Source organism: Papilio polytes, unplaced genomic scaffold (assembly GCF_000836215.1).
Source record: "Papilio polytes unplaced genomic scaffold, Ppol_1.0 DF823923.1, whole genome shotgun sequence".
Classification (NCBI taxonomy): Eukaryota; Metazoa; Arthropoda; class Insecta; order Lepidoptera; family Papilionidae; genus Papilio; species Papilio polytes.
This window is the reverse complement of record NW_013525281.1, coordinates 2,676,498-2,695,712: the sequence shown is the minus strand read 5'-3', so window position 1 is coordinate 2,695,712 and position 19,215 is coordinate 2,676,498. Positions and strand designations below refer to the sequence as shown.

At 33.8% G+C, this 19,215-nt stretch overlaps 1 long non-coding RNA gene across 1 annotated transcript in view; it reads right to left on the bottom strand.

Moving 5' to 3' along the window:
• Positions 1-19,215, bottom strand: part of LOC106102253 — a 67,074-nt gene continuing 47,859 nt past the window's right edge. Inside the window, exon 3 of the long non-coding RNA XR_001225555.1 lies at positions 1-47. This is a non-coding gene — a long non-coding RNA (uncharacterized LOC106102253). The remainder of the gene's footprint in view (positions 48-19,215) is intronic.

Here is a 19,215-nt window from a genome sequence, read left to right as displayed (position 1 = left end):
CGCGCCCTCCCGTGCCTGTCGCTGCGCCGCCTCCACCATCCTCGCATCTGACGTACACAAAAGTATCGTAAATTTAACTGTGATTAATCGGTCGCATCGACTGGGGAAGTACCGCGACCTCTAAGAATACGTAAAATTATTTCATACTTCCTATTCATAAAAAAAATGCCTAATTTATGTCCCTTTTTCCTTAGGCTTTTCTTAAGAGGAAACGATGGGAAGGAAAATGTCGAGACGCATGGGAAGGGGAAATATTCTCGTTATGTGCGACTCCTCCATCGATTAAGGGAAGGCAATGCATCTGCAATTGTGGACGTTCATGGACAGCGGTCGCTTCGCCATTTCGGCGGATTCAGGTGGCTGCTTGCTCGTTTGCCAACTTTTAACATATAAAAATTACAAAGTTAAATGCCTAGTCAATAACATTAAATGTGAGGCAAGACGGTTCATCGGACATACTTATCACGTGTGTCTTATTTTCATTACGCCTTAGGGATCAGATGCAATAAATTGTATTCCTACATTTAATACAAGAGGCGGATACGGTATATTGATTTTCCCGGAAATTGTCCCGCCCACGCTCTGCCTCTGTATTCCCAGAACAGATATATTTTACTACTAGTTTCTCTGTGATTTAAAATAGCGCGAATACATTATTTTTATTCTATATTTCTATTTTCAATGGCTTATAACTATCTTACAAATGATTTTACATGATGAGTTTAGACTATTATAAAAAATTACTTAGTCACTGGAATTGTTTTTGTCTAAAATTTACCTTATAATAGAAACTCTATCTTAAGAATTGTCAGTTGTTACTGCTCACTGCTAACTAATAAAAGCTGTTTGTTTTTCTATACTCAATTGCCAATCAAAGTGTTGACTTTCGTTCTTCGTCGGTGATATTTTAGTATCATTTAAAGACGTTAGTAAATATAAATTGTCGGATTTTAAACACGTAACCGCATCCGGGCTCGCGGTTCACCGGATCTTGCACAAGCGTCTAAATGGATATGATTCAGCTTCTAAGATGTTGATTTGCTTTAGAAAAGTGACGTCACAATTATTTTTACAACGTATTTTCCTTATTACTGATACCGGTTAATGAATTGATTGTCACTGATTTAATTTTTGTAACATAAGCTTTTGCCTTTTCATCAATATTTACTTGACTTCTGCGATGATGATGATGAGATGGATGGATGTTAGAGTTTGTAGCCTAACTGGCTGAACCCGTCTCGATGAAATTTGGCATAATTGTAGAGCCTGGAAGAACATATAGGCTACTTACTTTTGTTTTCTTTTTAATTCCACCCGGACGGAGTCGCGGGCGAAAGCTAGTCGATTAAATTATTGAAATAAGAGCTATCTATAATGATAGTATCCTTTTGTCAGATTGATATAGGAGGTAATCATGTTAAACCATTAATATCTACAGATTAATACGAGCGATTACTCTAAATGTATTAATTTAGGGAAATTTAAGTATGAAATACTCGTAAGATATTTTAATATTCTGATATTAATAAGTAAATAACATCGACACTAGTCTATAATAGTATTATAAAGAGAAAAGTTTTGTATATTTGGATATTTTATATATTGATATAACTCAAAAACTATATCGCCGAATTCAAAAATTCTTTCACGTTTAAAAAGCTACATTATCGTTGAATAACATCAACAATTTTTTTTGTTTTTAATTCCACGTTCACGAAGTCACGAGGACCAACTAGTTTACTATGTAGTATGTGTATTGAATCAGAATACAGTACTTAAGAATACTAAGACAGCATTTAAATGTGTAACAGAGTTTTAAATGGTCATGTGTTAACTACAAATTCCATTAAAATTTCAACTTTTGATTCGACCATAGCAATATTATTTGAGTTAAATTTGTTACGTATAGACAGTGAAAGTGTTGATAATTCTCTCAAAAGAGGAAGGAGTAATAAATCAGAAAAAGCTATTATATTTGATTTCAGTACTCGTTCAAGGCAAAATTTGTATGAAAGGTTCTTTCATAACAAAAGCCTGTCGTCCCGATACCCGTTTCTTAAGAGGGTAGATGACAAACATTAAAAGGATGAATTACATTTAATGTATTTCTTGTAAATGTACAAAGAATACTTATAGGTATTAACGTTTGTTAGTAGTTAGTGTAAACGAGCAACGGGAACACGGGAATGCCTAACGATCCATGGACATCCAATCAGAGGAACAGCAGATGCATTGCCGATCTTTGAGAAAGAATCATAAATCGTTGTGGTTTGGAAATACCGCCGATGACTGAGTGTTCCGCATCGCGGCTGTGCTGGGAGGTGCAGGAAAATCCACAAGAGTCGCATTGTTGAGGAAAGCCAGCCTTCCAGTTGACGTGGTAATTGTAATATATTGAGATATTAAAATTTTACAGATATCTTTAACTTTTCATTGTTTTCTTATTACATTATTAAATAGGTGTTGCTCTCATTGTCGTCCTAGCGGATTTTTTTAAATAACATAGCTATATTACCCAGTGATAACGTCAAAGAATTTTTGAAATCAGCCAATTAGTTTTGTGTTATTTAAATACATACAAAAATACGAACCTTTCCTCTTTAAATAAGTAAAGATCGCTAAAAATGTCGTAACGATCTGATGGCCGGTTTCCCAGCTATGTTTAACCATTCCATAGTTTTTGGTTCGATAACTTCACGAAATGCGTTTTTGAACTACCTAACTTGAGTTTTACTCCGTAAAAAAACATAGGTCAACCTAACACTAATGAATCACTAGATAATGATAAAATAAATGGGACTTCAGAAACCTAGCAGAAGTGTAGAAGTTGGATTTGTCATTCTACCTCAATGTAAATGTAACAAGGTTTAAATTGAAATTGTACGTAACCTTCGTCCCTCAGTCAATATGTACGGATAACTGAATCGTAAGCTAACATTTGAAATTAATGTTCGAGAGTACTCCGTTCGGAGCTCCATTAAAGATATTAACAGGAATATGCGATGTGTGAATAACGCCGTTTTAAATATCATTTTCATATGAAAGAAACTTATGTATAATTATTTCTGTTTATAGATGGTTGTGTAATGTTTTTCGTGCTCTATAAGATGTATAATTTTGTGTGAGTTCTATTGCAATTGTTTGTATGTTTGTCAGATTTGAAACGTTAACATTAGTAATTAATCCAAACCAGAGTAAATTAGATTTAAAACATGTGTAAAGTCTTTTTTATTTTTTTTATTGTAAAAATATACGTAGATTCTTGTTAATTTACTAATATTTCTAACCATGCCAACTAAGCTCTAAGCTTGTGGCAGGATATGGTTCACGACGATAGTCGAATGGCGGGATTCGAATTCTCGACCTCACGATCGGTAGTCCGTACCTCAAACCATTGGGCTATTGGCGCTTAGTCTATTACAATATACATATATGTAACTAGCTGTTCCCGTGCGTCTTCATCCGCATGAAATTATGAATATTTTTTTTATTGTTTACATTTGCCAAATCATCAATAGCAAATGTCAAAATGACATGACATGACAAACCTTAGCAATCTTACTTCCTTTATGTTGGCAGTAACCTATGGTCTCTTTCCCACATTAGTGTTTTTATCCAAAATATTTACAACCTAAGTTTAATGGCGTTAAAATATACAGTCTAAAGCGTGACGAAAGTGTTGGGCTTTTTATTAAAAAAGAATTATTCAAAAATATGCTGTAATTGCTGACATCTTAGGCAACAAAGTGTGTTAACGCTTTATTATAATAGTATAGATATGTAAAATCGATGCTTTTCAATATCTTTATTGTTATAAGAAGGTAAATCAGCAATAAATGCGTTTTCCTTTAAATTTAATCATTGGAACATTTTATTCCCAGTATCCTTAGTCATGGTTTATCCCCGCAATATCATGATGTAAAAACACTAATAAAAGTATCTGATTTCATTATTTTAAAAGGATAATTGTTCCTAACGCAAGAAGCAGCTGACTTTATATTATGTAACAGTTAGAAGGCGTGTGCTTCAAATGTTATGTAATTTCTATTTTTATATCGACGTATTAAAAATGAATTCATTTTATGAAAGTGCTGTTGAAAGATTTAACCTTGAAAATTATATTTTTGAAATAAAACTGATGGTTAAGCTCTCACTCAATTACAGTTTTTGCTATTTTATTCTCTTATTAATTTAAAAGAGCGAATGAAACGTACTTTAAATGTCAGCTTAGTAAAAATGCTTTTCATCGAAAAATATTTCACATTTAATGAAAGTGAATCTTTTTATATTAAATTCAATTTATCTCGCCCTAGAGTTATATTTAGCTTATTCTTTTTGAAACATTTTCCACTTAAATTAATTCAAAAACAGCATATTACTTAAAATAAAATGTGTAATGATGAAGGTTCTGTAGAAAATGACGAATAATATAAAACATTTCCTGTTATAAAACATTTTGTCAGTCAAAAAGAACGCTACTTATCAATTTCATCTTCGACGCCTTTGTTAATTCAACAGCAGGTAATCGAGTTTGCATATCTCGCGGCATCTTTGAGCGCTGTGGTTGAAATAGGCTGCGGCCATTGTTAATTTAACCCTGGATTTTCAGGTAGGGCGGGTCGTATGACCTCGCCCGGGTCAGGGCCGGCACTCGGCACCGCGTGGTATATCTATACACGGCATCGATGACTCTTGTGAGCGACTACCATTACGTCATTATTTTGTTCCGCCGCTGCGTTCTGTGCAGCAGCTTGTGTTTCGTATTCACAAATGCCTCATTAACTACACAGAGGAGTTTACAGTTTTTGTTTTGTTTTTACTTGTGTTGTTAGTGTTGAAGTGTTTTGAAGAGTTCGTATCATTGAAAATAACAATGCCACTGAAATTGTTTGTATTTTAATCTGTGATTAGATATTTTCATTAAAATATGCGTATAATAATAATGAAGACGATGTTAAGTAACTACTAAATCTAATCTAACTAATATTATAAATGCGAAAGTTTAGATGGATAGAACGATGAATAGATGGAGGTTTGTTAAAGTTTGTAACCTAAACGGCTCAACGGATCTCGATGAAATTTGACATAGTTGTAGATGATAGTCTGGTAGAACACATAGGCTACTTACTTTTTTTTTAATTCCACGCGGACGGAGTCGCGGGCGAAAGCTAGATAAAAATAAAAAGAAACCTATATGGACATAACAGTTTCTTTTAAATTGAAGATGTTTCAAGAAATTGCTTAGGAAAAAAAATAAAACATTCATAAAATTTTAAGACATTAAGACTTAAAGATTCTAAGGTTATGGATAGAAGTAAAAGTGGTAGGACTGTATCGCAATTCTCATAGGCCCGATGAGAAATGAAAACAAATATTACGTGCTAGCGTATAACATTTTCACTGTATACACAAAAATATTCGCAATATATTAATGTATAAACAATTTGCTTTGACCTAGTTACCTTGTTTAGTAATTCATGAATTTCAATTGAGCTTTTGTGAATGCTGGCTTTACGCCATCTAGCGACGGATAGCAACACTAGTTTTATTTTCAGCGCCATCTATGCAAGAGATCTTTAACTACAATCTTTTCGCAGTCCTGTTTTATCGACAGAGCTTTGTATATAGAGATTTTATGAAATAACATTTAAAACTACTTTTTCTATTTAAATAAAACATGATAAATGAAATTTCAAACTGGTGTGGATTGTTTACAAATTGGAAATATTAAAAAATGAACGTATTTATAAGAAGGAAAAAGTTTGCTATCTTTGCGTACAGCGACATCTGCCGACAATTCTCGGGGGATGAATTTTCTATTAGAATTGAAGAAAACTTGTTCGAATGGGCTTATCTCTGGAAGTCCCACAAGAAAGACAAGTTTGCTTTCAGATCCTCCCGCTTATCACGAAAGTTGAAAACGTATTCGACAGCATTTTTATAAGTTTTCAGCAGCGCCCCCTATCAGATGTAAAGTGCACCAACAAATCTCATATGTTTGTCGATGACATTACATCACCTTTCCTCTACTTTATCCTACACGCAACTGTCACTCTAATATTTACGATACACTCACGGGTCTTTATACTCTGGTCAATCTATCCTTTTATGAAGTAGGTATAGAGTTGCATTCATTTCAATCAATTCAATGTTTTAATTTTTCAGTTCAGCAATAGATAATTAATTACTGTTGAATAGACATTCTTAATTAATTTTATGGAATATTCATAACCGTAAACCACTAACTGTGAATGCCTATATTTTCATCTACTAATAACATTCGGCGTACATATTTGTAACATTTTTAAAATACATACAGATGTTTACTTTGAAAGAAGAATAGAATAACCAGAATAAGAAATAAGAATAGAATATACAGATAGACAGTCCGAAAACGTCTTTTGTTTTTGCTATTAATGTATTTCATTATTATGAATTTTCATGTCCTTGAATTGAATATTATCGTAGGTGGAACACCAATTGTTGAGAATTGCCTCATTCTCACGGTCTGGCACAGAATGGTAGGAGCGTTGCTAAATATAGACGGGTCAATAAGGGGGCGGGCGGCGACGGCGCGTCTGCCGAACTCGCACTGAACACAGCTGTGCACATGTACTATACGTATATGCAGGATCTATGCGACTTGAATGGACAGACGAGTCGTTGTAAATTTAGTTATTACTTCCATGCTATCAAAGTGAATGGGTGGATTTTTATTATCTCTATATTTGTATATTAATTTTAGGCCTAATAGATATTTGTAGGAATATTATATTGTTGCCTTTTCTTTCATTTATTTTTAAAAATAATATTATTTGGTTTTTAAATGATTTTGTAACTATTCAGTACCTTGTCAATAATTTAAAAACAAAAATATAATAACAGCAAAAAAATATTTAAACAGATTTGTTTAGTTAGAAAACGAATAAAAAAATATATTTGTTTTCCTTGGCTTATTAAGTCAACTTGGATTTAAACTTACATTTAAACTGTAGCTAAAAGTAAGGAAAGTGTTTAGAAATTATAAGTAAAGTAAATGCAAGGTCACCGTTCTAATTAACAACGTTCTAAAAATCTATTTATAAAAAGGAGACCGTAAAAAGAAGGCAAACTTGGCTCGCTACGACATTTTATTCCCGAGGAAAAGCGGCCGGCTTGATACGTAGTCGTAGAAGGTGCTACGTATTCGGCCTACGCGCTACGCTTACGTAGCATATACTTTCAATTTCTTTGCCAAACGATCTCGTGATCGAAAGAACACGAAATAGCAGGTATAAATAAAATTCATAAATGCCTCTAGAAATAAGAAAATTATATATATTTTTGTTGGAATATCGACCTTTCAGTTTAATTAAATAATAAAACCTGTCAAATGTCTCCTATTACTTGTCCAACATTGGATTCTACACTTTTCTTTACATATACAGTATTCATGAGTCAGTTAAGATTGATGACCTAGTTTATTTACAAATCCTTGACATGTACCTCGTTCAGTGCTCGAGTTCCAATTTCCAATTGTACTGTCGATGTTATCTGGCACAAGCGCAAAAACTGCGGCCGGTGAAGGAAATGACATGCGGTCGTAAAATACTGATTGTTCTATATTTTACGTATGCAGTTTTATACCTTACCTATGGGAACTGGCAACGATATTACGATAATGGATTTAACATAATTTTGTAATATACCTATCACTATAAATTCACAGTAAGCATCTTCCATTAATTTTCATTTCAAAACACTTTACATCTAAAAAAACAATATCATTGAACGTACATTATTAATATGAAGTGTGAAAATTTAAAAGGTAAAGCTGAATACATTTACTAAATTCAAAGCTTTCATGACCTCGTACATTTCCATTTCTCGCGCCGTTCAACATTTCATTAATTTATTTCTATATCGCCTTTTATTGAAATGAAATGCGGTCATTAAGATTCTTAGAGCACTTAACATACATAACATATATGTGTATACTAAGTGAGAACGTATTTTATACCTCGCTGTAGATATCTGAAGCGAATCCAGTACGTGACAGGATTACTACACAAAAATTTCATCGAAATAGAAGAATGATAGTACAAAAATATATCCAAGTTATGTAATAAATAACTATCTTCAAGCATTAAAACATTAAAAATGATTATTATTTCATACAAAGATATTTGTATCGACACATACTTGCAAATACTTACTATAATGAATTGAGTTCTCTTGTCTATTTTACATTTTTTAGAATTGCTTTATTTCGTTACTTTCTTCCATAAAAATAAGGCAACTCTATAATCTATGTCAGGTTTAGTTTAGATTGACAAGAACGATAATGAGCGACCTGGAAAGAATGAGGTAAAATCAACGAAGCGTATTATAATCGCTAACAGTTCCAGGGAAATGTTAATGGAAATGTTTGATTAACATTATATTTTGTATATCATTTTGTCGAATCAAATGCTCGGTTATGGTTCATACGAAACTTTTTGCCGAGCTTTTTGCTCTATAAACATAAAAGCTTTTTAATTAAATTGACCTGACCGACTGCATAACACTCATGTTAATGGTTTTGTAAATGTTTATTAAATTAAAATTAATTAAACTAACTATTAATTTACCGTGGATTTTAACGTTTTAATAGAAACTAGCTTTCGCTCGCGACTCTGTTCGCGTGGGATTTAAAAAAGTAAGTATCCTATGTGTTCTTTTAGACTATCTTCTACATCCATGCTAAATTTTATCGAAATCCGTTCAGCTATTTCGGCTACAAACTCTAACAAACATCCATCCATCATTAGTAAGAAGTAAGATAATAAAATAAATTTATGATTATACTTGAATTAGTATGAATTGCGAGGTAAATTCAAACTCTATGAATAGTGTCAAATAATTTCAAGTGTCAGAGAAACTTTGGACGATCTGGTGTAAAATTTCCAACTAGTTTCTGGGGAACTGTTACAAACATTGTTTGTGGTTTCAAACAACTTAACCTATCGTTGCTGTCGTTAAAGTTTTGACGGCTTGTTCAAATTTAGAAATGTCGGTAGCTAAATCTTTGATTGAGTTTCTTAAAAAAAACCTCCTCCAGTTCAAGTCGATCAAAAAATGACATGTTTTCTACACAATAACTTTAGGTTACTCCTTCTTAGTCATTAAAACTTAGTTAATTTATCTTTAGTGTCAGTTTGTAACATTAACTATTGAGCCTAGAGTAAGTTACTCTCGATTGGTTTCATATAAAAGCGAAAGGACCATTCTACGTCTTGACTTAATAAGAAAATATTGAAGAACTTTGAGTGGGGTAGTTATAGGTCACATAAGTAACTGCCAAGGATATTCGATTTCGATATATAAATTTTAATTTGAAACTCAGCCAGAAATCATAGCCTCGGCCATCAAATCGACATACGTTGGTTTGTTGCGTCACTGACCTATAAGCATAGAGATTCAAAAAATATATAGAGTTGGCATCACTTGTAACATTTTTCACATAATCTCAATAACGCTTTCTGTTCAATAAATCCTCAGAAGCTCATGACAATACAATTAAATTGTATTTAAATTTATTGCCAATAAAATAATATTTAAATGTTTGCATTTTTTTGACACTGTTTTGTTTATTTTATAAATAAGAACTTATTATAATTTTATTGTAAAATACAATGCAGGGACACAAGGTGGAGTACTAAACTTGACAACCAATATATATCCTGTCAGAGAAATTACTGCTGAAAAAAAATTGTTAATAATGCCTAGTCTATATAATTTAAATGTCTTTGATTATAAGTTTTAAATTTAAGCACTCTATGATTGTCTCTGCTGACATTCATGTAGTGTTTTGTAACTTTTTTGGCAGCTCAAGTTTATATTGCCTAGAATACCTTGACCTATAAAGTTAACCCAGTTTAAACTAAGCTGCAACCCACATTTAAACTAAGTTGGAGTCTAGTTTAAGTTTTTGTTTCAAGTATGTAACACAATAACTTCCATTATTTTGAGTAAATAGTTATTGAGAATTATTTAAAATAATGGGTAAATTAATAATTATTATACATTTTTGACTAATGTAAATGTAAATAACAAAATTGAATTAACTTGTCGTGATAACCTTTGCCCTTCACCCTATCAAATAATGACATCTGAGTCGTATCCAATTACGTTATAAGTCCCTGCCTTATTGAGGCAAGTGATATTGAAATTGCCTCATGAATATTTCACGCAAGTAAGAATCGTGGGGACGATCTGAATTAATTAAATCGACTCTACCTAATACATTATTATAAAACATACCGATATCACAGCCTTTGCCTTTTATTATCTACAATGTTTAATATCATGATTCAACGATGGATGGTGATGATTCGATATACATTGATCTGTGGATACGTGTGTTAACATAAAGACTAAAACATCAATCTACATACAACATCAAGCGTCCATTAAATGTTGAGGTCGACATCAAGCGGCAAATAAAACAACATTTGCGGTTAAACATTTATTAATGCATTCATAATATGTACTGTCAATGACGCAAACAGCCGGGTTACCGCTGGGGCAGCGCGGCGCGGGGGCCACGCGGGGGAGGGGTGACACCAGAAGAGGAGATGTAAAGCGGGTAGAGAGCGGCCAGTGAAAGTAAACAAAAAATAAAACATGAAAATACTCTTAGATATACATACATGTTAGGTTAAAATAAATGATAGAGAGTATATGCCGATGAAAACCAGTAAATAAACACAGAAAATGAAAGGAAAAATAAGAATAAGAAAGCTTTAGGCAGACTTGAGGCAGGTGAGAAGAGATAGAGAAGAAACGTACAGATGGTTGGTATGTTCGTGGTCATTGTTGTCTTGTGTCGGCTGCGAGCCGGAGCGCCGCAGCCGCCAGATGGCGTGGCGCGCCGCCACCAGCCGCGCGAAGCCGTGCCGAGCCACGCTCGGGACCGGCGCCCGGCCCTCGACCGACCCGCGACAGCGACCGCGACCCAAACCTCCTCACCATGCACCCGCGGGACGGACTCCGCGCAACAGGTGATAGCGCGCTCAGTTCGAACCTCGGACCACAACGAGCCCCTTACCGTACATCGATATACTAGAACTAAGAGCAAAAAGCTTGCCTAATATCACAACCGAATATCACAATAAGCGGTGGTCAGCGAAGCTACGTGGACGGCTTACGTAACGCCTAACTTAACTTAATGTAAAACGTGCAAAAATGTTATCGATCACAGAAATAAGCCTTAACACTAGGAGCTGTTATGTGTCCCTTCGGAGATGTTATGTAACGGATTCACGGGTGGTGAGGGAAGTTTGAGGTCGCAGGGACATGCGCGTGCGGGAGGAGCGGCTCGAGTACTGCTTGCCTCGCGGCCGCGCCGAGTGCCGCCCGCACCCCGCGGACTCAGCGCCCCCGCGCGCCACGGACCGCGCCGCCCGCCCTCGCACTACTTGCCACAGGGCTGACAAAAACACTTTCACTTATAACAATAACGAACTTATTTTAAGATAAAAGTTATGTTAGAGTCCTTCACACGAAAGAAATTTATGAATCAATTTTAAGGAAAAGAATAAACCACTTACATTCCTCCAGAGAAATTCTGAAGGAAAGTACACTTCTTGTTAAGATTTATCATCATCAAGGACATCTTGTATAGCAAAGAAAATAAATTCTTAAAATGTCTATCGTGAAGACAAACAGTTCCTTATCCCGAGTCATCATATTTATAAGTGTACAATCAAAGTTAAATGAATAAATGTAATGGCAACCCTAATCTATGCCGTCACATCTATAGGGTATTCCGATCCATAACCTCGTTCAAAGAAATGGCATGCCATCCATTACTGAGGTAATATAAAAAAAGCACCTGTCTAGACATAATGTAAGTAAAATATCAGTTCAGGTGTTTACATTTTTAATAGGGCAAATAAAAATTTAAACACATAATGCTAATGAGTTTTTTTCAAGTTTAAAAATTCTATGAATGTTGGAAAAATCAACATTTTCAGAGGTATTTTGAAAAGTTAAAAGTTTCGAGAAATCGGCAAGGAAGTATATTTGAAAATGAAGAAATTAAACTCATTGTGCTTGAATATTGTTTGAAATAAGAGGAGGTAGAATATTTGATATCGTGTTTTGAATTAATTTTTTAACTTTATAAGGTCAATATTGTTTATTAAAAAAACATAATAATTGGCGTCAACAAAAAAAATAGAAATGTGTAATGTTTCTAATTCAGCGAATATTTCGTGTTTTTATTTTGTTTTATATATTCAACTTTTATTTATTTTAAGAAATGAAAAAAAAATAAAAATTAACCAAAAACGTTTTTTTTACACAAATTGCAAAAAAGCGCCATCTAGTAGCAGTCAGTGGAACCCCGAACAACGTAACAAACTTCTCGGACAGGTTATTATTAGCGTACATTTTTAAGTGATACGGTGAGCAGGTGAAATATGGAGCGGGGCTAATCTGCAATATCGAAGGCTACACAAACACTCAGCCTTCAATAGAAGGGCGTCCTTGAACATTGCCCTTTATTCGAGGCACAAAAGAAATGCTTTCTTTTGTAAGTTATCACAATCAACAATCGCTTAAATTTAGGAAGGTTTTATTGGATCGCTAGGTCAAAAGCTAAGCATAGCTATAACTAGTATGTATCATTCTATGTATGAGGACATTTAAAAACTGTTTAAAAACAAAAACATGTACAAAGGGAGTTTAATAGAGGATAGGTTAAACCGTGTATCAATTTAATTGTCCATTGTTTAACATTAATGAACTTCATTTTATATCTACACTGTACAACTTTTTCTTTTAATTATAATAAATAAATAACAAAAGGGAGTATGTTTTATTATTTACATTTATTACAGCTTTGTGTTAAAGTTGTGTTGTGAGTCTGCTACTCAACGATAGATGGCGCTATTTCAAAACAGGTATAAAAGTTGTTTGCCATCCCAAATTATGAAACTAAAGAAATTAATCATGTGTTTATAAGTTTTAAGATCGTTTCTTTGTTTTTAATTTATTCAATAATGTATTCTGATGGCGGCGGTTTTATAGTCGTACACAAAAAAAACGCAATTTAGAAGGAAGCACAGTTTTTACGGGCATATTTATAACATACGTTAATTTTTTGTCGATATTCATGATTTACATGCTTCGATTCTAAATTAAGTAAGAGACTTAGAACTGTTACCAATAATGTTAACGCTATTTATTTGTGGTTCAATTTTCTTTTTAATTCCAAGGACTCCAAACAAGTTAGCTAACTGTTCATATAATATAACAATGGATGTTAAAATCCGACATAATTTATTATTAAAACAAATGAAATACGATTCCACAAATGGCTCCCAATGCGTGTGTTCAGTAGGAAGCCCTCCGGGAGGTTAATCTTCTTATAACGACCCTCCCCCCTTTACCTGCCCCTTTCCCTCTCGTTAATCATTTAACCCGCGGCCTGGACGTGGGCCATTGTTCAAACGCCTGCCGCAATTGATGCCGTTTATCCCAAAGAATATATCGCATTTGTTATGCCTGCATTTATAACATTTACTCCATTTAATTGAACCAACAATTGCATTAAAAAGTTGTTAAACTGTGTAAAGAAGAGTTTACAATATACTCGTCAATAGTAATCTGTATTCTTTTTGCGCTCGCCGTCGCTTCTTTTGTTTAAATCGCTAATTTTTTAATACTAACTATACACAGTCTTGTATGCCCGTGGTTTTCAAAACGACCACAAAATTAAATGACTATATCTATTATAAAATATGACTGTAACGTAAGCTGGAAATTCGATGAGAAAACAAAGGATAAATCATCTAATATTATAAATGCGAAATTTTAGATGGATGAATAGATGAATGTTTGTTAGAGTTTGTAGCCTAAACGGCTTAACCGATTTTGATGAAATTGTACAGATGTAGAGGATGACTATCCTTAATTCCACGCGGACGGAGTCGCGGGCAAAAGGTAGTAGATAGTTAAATTATAAGTTATAAGAGGCATAAATACAGTTTTGGTGTAACGTAATTTAGATTCCAGGGATCGTATAATATGAAATCTTGACAGACAAGATCGGATGCTGGATTCTGACTCGCTTGAATAAATAACGAAGCGACACCTCAAGCGTCGAATTGAAACGGGACCATTATAATTAAATCACCTCTACCTTTATCAGACTTCCTTCGCAGTGGCGACATCTTGTTTTTGAATTTATCATTTGTTTAAATATTCTACGTTTCAATTTTTTTAAAATAATAATATGTATTTCATGCTGAAATTATGATATCTGAGGTAATATGTCATCTTGATTAATTACTGATCTACATAGAAAATATTAGATAGATCGCCGCTATAAAATTAAAGCTTTTGCTTCGTTCTTACTTAAAAATGCGTGTTGATATTACTGACTGTGAATTCTATCTCAATTCGTATACATTTTAGATATAATGACGTACACTGAAAGTGGTTATTAAATTGAACAACCGAAATTGGCAATTCATTAAAATGAAGCGTCCGAGGTGAGGTTATAATAATGTCACCAATTGGCCTATTTAAACGGATTCATTTTAACGAAGCGTTTCGACCACAATTATTGGAAATTTCTCATGTCATTTCACCGGATGTGCCATGGCGGTTTGAATAATTTTGAAATTTCATCTGCGTCCAATTTTCTTTTTGGGAATGAATTTTTAACGTGATATTTGACCCTTATTTCTACTTAGCAGCAGGGTACTGATGCTACTTTGTGGTAATAAACCGGCAGGAGTGAGAAAATTCCAGCAATTAACGAAAGAAAATATGTGACATGTTTTATTTGTAAAAAAAAATTATGCCGTTATCGTCATCTACTAAGCATAACCGACTGACAAAATCTGTAGGCCATTCTTTTTCAAATCTTATCTCAATTTAATTCAATCGTAATCGTAATTATACCATAAAAAATTATCAATAATTCCGTAATAATATAAATAAAATTATATTTCAAAAGAAACTTGATACTTCAACAAACTTTTTCATTCAATGTTTATTGCTTTAAATCTAACGCGACTGAGTTATTTAACTTCGTTAGTGTTGACACTATCGGTAATGGAAATAACTCAACTAATTGATTGGCTAGACGGGCTGGTCCTGCAGTCGATTGCTGTCACACTATTCGAACTATTTCTACTACCTTACTATCGAATAAGATATCTAATATGGCGTTACATTTACATTGGATGATAATAGACATAGTTTTTAAAGCTGGCCGCAAAAAAAAAGTTACCTTAAAGTTTAAAAATATAAAACCTTGTGTGCCAGTGAGTGAGACGATAGTTTTTAACATTACCTATTGTCAATTCTTACTTGTAAAACGCGGGTTCTCTTAATTTTTATATGAATCGTTATTTACATGCTTATCTTAACTATTATATAATTATCTATACTATTATAATAAAGCGTAAACACACACTTTTTTGTTGCCTACGATGTCAGCAATTACAGCATATTTTTGAATAATTATCTTTTTAATAAGAAGCCCTACACTGACTTCACGCTTTAGGCTATAAAATTTTCACAATTTCATGCGGATGAAGCCGCACGGGAACAGCTAGTATGTTCTTAAGTAGAACATACGAGGACTAACAGTGACGTGAATGTCTCGTAAGATTTAAACATTCAAGAGAGTTCACATTTAAATTGTAATTCATGTGCTTATTTAAATTACAATACGCTACGTCTGAGGTCTCGACATCTACACAAATTTACTTAATTTTCCTATTGTAAGAAAATAAGGTTCACCTTTGCTTGTACAGTGCCTATATTAGTGCGTTAACTTATGTAGTTACTAATTATGTATTGCATTTCGACATTGCATTTTTAGTAACGAAAATTTTTTTTCATATCCTTTATTTATGATTGAAGCGTATAATAAAGTGACCCAAATTTATATTTAATTGTATTTGACTCCTTGTTAACATTACTTTGAATTTGTTATTAAAATTAAATATATTAAATTACTACGAGTATGTATATTTTAAATTATGTTCCATTTTTTTAATTTCGTTAAAAAATCTACAGCTTTGAAACTTGAGGCGCAACACTTAGAGTACAATAAAGTTGGTTGTAAGATAAATTAGGTTTGCAGTTGTCTTCGCGAACTGAGAAAATGAAAAAGAAACTTCTTAACTACGAGCCTGATTTAAGAATGAGAGAAAAGTTTTACGTGCCAATACAATTTTGCAGATTCAAAACCTGTACCTTTTTGTAGGAAAAATGTCTAAGGGTGGGTCCACACCTGGAAAATGTGGTCGCGAACCACTCGCAATTCGCAACGTATGCTGAGTATGTACGCACCCTAACGTGTACTTATCTTTTTGAGAAGAGAAACAAGTTATGTCTATTCCTGGTTTGTTAAAATAATCCACATCGAACATTGATAAAATTCCTTCACACTAAATGGTATTAAATGCTCGCTATTAAATGGTTGGCATTTCACGGCTGAATAGTTTCACTCCACTATTCATACCATAAACAGTACAATAATGCGCCTAATACTTTTACACTTGACTTATTATTAAGTTTCATTAAATTATATTAAAAAAAATCACCGTTGTCTCCAGCAGAAACACAATTCTTCTACACTAGAATAATCACCAAAAGTTGCAAAAAAAAATACAATATTTTTTTAATTAAATTTTTATTTAAATACTGTTAACAGTTTTCTAACTTTCATATCGATTACCAATTACCAAACATAATAAACAATTCAGAATAATTTACAAATCAAACTACAACACTTGATGTGACGTTAAAGTTCAGTTACAAAGTTTGTTCGCTACGCCCTCTATCACACCTCACTAGCTTCTCCAACTACAAAATTGTTCATGATGATAAACTTCGATATAAGAGAAATCTACATATTTACAACGTTTTCTCGACTATACTATAAATTGGACTATGTATGTATGCACGAGTTTTAATATTATTTTAGACTTTATCTTCGAAAAAAGAGTATTTCCCTTTGGTTTTATCGGCCTCTTGATAAATCAAACATCCCGAAAAGAAAAACGTTACGTTGTCCAAAACACAAACTCTGCAAACAACGAAAAACAGAAAAATAAATAATAAATTAAGAACGTCTTTCAAACAAAAACAAAACAAGTGAATGAGAATAGTAAAGATCCTTAAATAATTGTAAATGGTAATTTAATGAGGTAAAAATTAATAACATTGCCCCAGGAGCGAAGCAAAGTTGACGCAAAGCGCAACGACTCTCATCTTACGAGGGCCCTACTCTCAACAGTTGCTTTTAATTGGAGCAGCGGAGTATGCAGTACATGACGAGAATTTCTAATTTTCCACACAAGTGCATATTCTGTCTACAATTAGTTACCTTGTCTTACACTCAGAGTCGACTAAAGGCGTCCCTTAGTACACTTTTATGCTAACCTTATAACTCTACTACATAATACTTGTATTAGTTTTAAGTATGTATGTAATTCTGTTGTGAGTTAGGATTTATTATAAAAATGTAAATAAATGCAAAGATCTCTGTGAGAAAGAGAACACTCAGTGAAATGTAACAAACTTCAGTGAGAGGCTAAGACCCGGAATACTATAAGCCGAAAATCTCTTAGGGACGGCAAAGTAGATAATCTTTAAGGCGGATCTTATGCCTCCTGTTGGAAACAATCATGACTCTATGTTATATAACTTATATTAAGATTATGTGTTGTACATATATCAATTAGGACTTTGGGATTTATATTTAAAAATGTAGCATGGATAATGTTGTCATAATTGTGTATTTTGTGAATTATAACAACAGTAAAAAGTACAATAAAAATCATGTGTATAAAAAGCCCAAAACAGCAAAGCGAGTTAAATAACGTAACATTTTTATTTTAAAAGCACATTTAAATCACGAACTGAATTAAGAAACTTTTTGGTGTAGTGTTTTGTTTTTGGACGTTTTAGTCATTTGCATCGAGGGACAAAATTCCTCTAGGACAGGGGTAACGAACATTTATGCATCAAAGTAGCATTTTTTTAAAGAAATGATTAATGCAGTCTTAGACGTGCCATTGAATTATTTTGACTGCGATTATTACGTCAAATCCATGGTGCACCTACTTCATATTTTTTCATTATGTTTCTATGATTATCAACGTGCTTAAAATATAATGTCGTGTGTCATTTGTGGCACGCGTGCCACTGGTTCGCCACCCCTGCTCTAGGAAGCTTATACATTAATAACCAAGGAAAAATGGATGAGCATTAAAACGCTAAATAAATTACAATATATACATAAAACCTGATTGTTATTAGCTAATAGTAATTAAACAGATTCCGCCATTATTACTATTGGACTACTAAATTGTACAATAAACATGAGAGCAACATCGCTTAATATTTTTTAGTTATTCCCCGCTAAGTCCTTACTACTATACCCACACCCTAATTTGTCATAAATATTGCAGATGCGCTATTCGCGTGTCTAGCATCATGGAGCCCCACTCGTGACGTCACGATGTTTATATTAGGTTGCGTGTTTATTGCGGAGCGTTTTCCCGCTATTGGTGAGCTTGCGCACGTTACACTCACCTGGGAAAACCAGAATCAACAGAAATGTTTGGCTGTTGCATTAGTTAGGAGTCGCAAGGGAACGCTTTACCTTTCCACCTGACGTAACTTTAGTCTCTAGTTTGTTTTTTGACGCTGAAATTCTATCAACTAGCAGTATAACAATCATACACTTGTGAAAGAGGATAAGCACAAGAAGAGAGTGTTTCAGATGTGTTGACTTATCACCACCATCATCACCAGCTTATTATTCGTCACGACTGGGAGGTTCGGAGCCTACTGTAAGTCACGTGACCAGGCCATCAACCACGCAAGCCCATTGTGGGTATTTGACTACACTACGGCTGCAAATTTGAGGACTGTGCGACTGTAAGAGATGGTATGAAGAGTATTGCACATTGTGAAGATACTCAAAAAACTTTACCAATGTAATATCTGATGTGAAGTCAACTGATTACAAACCAGAAGGTGAGACACATTAACGCATTAATCAGTACCGGCGTTAATGACCAACGCCTAGGGCGCAGAACAGTAAGGGGTGCCACTGGTCTGCGAATTACAGTCTTACGTAATCCCACCAAAAGTGTTGGTAAAAAGGGGGCACCGTAGATTTCTTGCCAGGGCGTTAGTAGCGCTAAAACTAGCAGTGGC